Source organism: Mandrillus leucophaeus, unplaced genomic scaffold, assembly GCF_000951045.1.
Source record: "Mandrillus leucophaeus isolate KB7577 unplaced genomic scaffold, Mleu.le_1.0 Scaffold766, whole genome shotgun sequence".
Classification (NCBI taxonomy): domain Eukaryota; kingdom Metazoa; phylum Chordata; class Mammalia; order Primates; family Cercopithecidae; genus Mandrillus; species Mandrillus leucophaeus.
Window position 1 is genome coordinate 354,712 of NW_012108319.1, and position 2,973 is coordinate 357,684.

Here is a 2,973-nt window from a genome sequence, read left to right on the forward strand (position 1 = left end):
GCCCCAGACGCTGGCAGGGGTGGGGGGCTCTGAGGTGACCCTGGGTCCTTGGGTAAAAGCGTCCCGAGACGGGAAGAAATACGGTATAAGCGAGAAGGCCTCATAAATCTGGGCTGTTAAAAATCTAAGTTAAAAATATGTTTTAAGTCAGAAATGCATTCTTTTTCTTTATGAAACATCGCCGAAGCAGCCAGTTTTGTGACAGGATAGTAAAATGAGCGTGAGTTCGCGGGGGTGGAGGTGCACCGGGACGCGGGTCCTTGCCGGGTCTCGCCGCTCCTCCGGAAGCGGCGCAAGACTGGGTCCCCAAACACCCTTCCCGTTTGGCAGCCAAGCCCCCGCCCCCTGCCCAATTGGCTGCAGTGTTCTGGGTGGATTTGAATCGCGAATAGTGGTGTGGCGCGGCCCAAATAAATCAATCCTGGGGACAGGCCGCGCCCGGGAGCCAGCCCTCTGTGAGGGTAAGGGGAACGACTCGCCCAGGAGGGGCCGCTCATTGGGTCTAAACAGTCCGGAGAGAAACAGTTTCGTTCAAGATTAGCAAATCCCGAAAGAGGAGACAGGCGGGGGTGGAAAAAAAAAAAAAAGGAAAAGAAGGAAAAGAAAAAATATATATATACCCACGAAGAAAACAGGAACTTTTAAGAGCTGTTCGTGTACTTTGGACACTAGTGGGTGCCTTCTCCCCAGCTCTTGGGTTTCTCCCTAGTTTGGGGTGCACCTCTTCCCTCAGAACTTCCTAATCTGCCGGCCTTCTAGACCAGCTGGGGCGCGCCCAGGAAGCTCCACGAGCGGGCCTGGGGCTCATGGGAGTGGCTTTGAAAACATGCTTGTCTTCCCCAGAGTTGTCCCTAGCGCCAAAGATGCACTGGGGAAAAGGCACATTGGAGAGGTCAGGTAGCTTGGTTTTCTGTCTGAATCAACTGTACGAGTTAAACAGTTTTATTTTGAAATTAACCAACACACACAAAAACAACAACAACATTCACTACCCATTCCCTCGTTTGGTTGGAAAACCAGTCTGAAAAAATAAATACAATCTGTGACCATGAAAAGGAGCAATCACTTATTTTTCCCATTTGTTTTGAACATTATTTTTAAAAATAGATTGGGAATCTGGAGGGTAAAATGCCGGGTCCCTTCCCGAGCCCTTAGAGCCCGAAGGTTGTCGAATCGGTCAATGTCCACCCCGCCGCTCACCTCTGTCCCAGCAGCGCCGGGGCCAGCGCGCCCTTCTGCCGCGTCTGCGGAGCTGCGGGAAAAGCAGGTCCCCGGGGGGTATCGAGTGTCCAGGGATTTCCACGCAGACATCCTTGTACTTGCAAATACAAAGAAACACACAGGACAGAGATCAGGCTCGCGCCAGGGCTCGATCTCCTCGGGGCTCAGGGTTGGAGGCCATTCACAGCCTGGACACAAACTGAGCCAGAAAGTTTATTTTTAGCAAACAAGATAGAGTTTTTAGAAAATTGCTTTTAATAGCAAACCTGAGAAACATTATTTCAAAACGTTGGAATCAAAGGAAATCAATGTCCACAACACATTTCCGTCACTGCTTACAATTGAGCTTCTGCAGAACGCAGTCCACTTAAACATTTGGTGAAACTCACGAAAAGAACCAAAAGCAAGGCATTCCGGGTCCTGGCGGGGGCTGAGCGGCCGGGCGGACGCCTGGCTATCTCTTCTGGGAGTCGCGCATTCAATCGCACTCAGGTTAAAATTTAAAGCCCCTGGATCCTGCTCCAGTAGCCAACCTCTCCATTCCAGAGTTTTCTACCTTCAGCCTTTTCAAAATGCGGCCACGCTGAAACTGGGAGCCGCTGCAGTGATTGGGGGAGGCAAAGTGGATTGTAATAAAAGTGACTAAATTGGACGAGAACGGTTTCTGGACCTTCTCGGTAGCAATTTAAAATTCAGAAGTGTTTAGAAGCAATTTACAACGAAGAATGAAAAAAGAAGAATTCTCTCCAACTTCCTGAATTCCTCGCCCCTTCCTCCCCACTGCCAGGCCCTGTCCCCGCTCCCCCAGGAGCCACAAGTTCACAACTCACAGTTACATGCAGAGGAAACAACGCTTAGCGACGAGGTCTCACCGTCTCTGGAAACCATACTTTACAACGCACCTCCCCACCCCAGTTCAACTCTGCACAGGCTCTTCTCCCTTCCCTAACTGGGAAAACACGAAAATAAAAACAAAACAAAAAACCAGAGCCCAGACGCTTTCTGGGAGACCGACCTTCAGAAAATCATTTACTTCGATTTACCTGGCGGAGGGGGAGAGGGGGCGGGCGGGGGAAAGCATAAAAATGCATTCTCACAAAAACAACTCCTCTTGTCCTAAACTCTCCCTCGGCAGCCTTCTGGGGTCACGTCTGTCGGAAGAAATCCTTTCTGTGAGCGAAAGGGAGAGAGACATATATCACGGCTCCTGCAGCGGACGAGCCTGCGGCCGCGCGAGTCGCCGCTGACAGATCGGCGCTGATAACCCCGCGACGTTCATTTCCAGTCCCTTTGCCCGCTAGGGACCGTATCAGTTTGTACAGAGTTGTGATAACTGTTTGGAGGGAGCGAACAGGGGGTGTGTATATGAACGTGGGGGTGGGGAAGCAGCATTCAGCTCTGGGTCCAGGGAAGGTGACACCCCCTCTTCGCAGTGACTTATCTGCGACTTACCTGAAACTTTCCAGGGAAATCTCCGTGCAAACGGGACATCAAAAGTTGGAGAGCGACCTCGAACACCACTGATGTGGAAGCCCTTTTCCATTCTGCGCACCCCATAGACTACCTTTCCGTACAGGACCACCCGAGTTAAAGTTCCCAAAAGTCAACTGGGGAATTTTGTCGTGAGGTTCCCGAAACTACCACGACCTGAGCCCTAGCATCCCGAGATAGGGTCGGAGAAAGTTTAAGGTCGGTCTCACACAACCACAGGGCAAAAAGCACATTTGCTGTGAAGGGGCTAGGCGGGGGTTG

The 2,973-nt window shown here is 51.3% G+C and overlaps 1 long non-coding RNA gene across 1 annotated transcript; it reads right to left on the minus strand.

The window, feature by feature from the left end:
• Positions 1-919: 919 nt before the first annotated feature.
• LOC105529445 lies at positions 920-2,472 on the minus strand. The gene is made up of 2 exons (XR_001004512.1): positions 1,611-2,472; positions 920-1,318 (listed from the first exon to the last, which is right to left on the minus strand). It is a non-coding gene; the product is annotated as an uncharacterized LOC105529445 (long non-coding RNA).
• Positions 2,473-2,973: the final 501 nt, after the last annotated feature.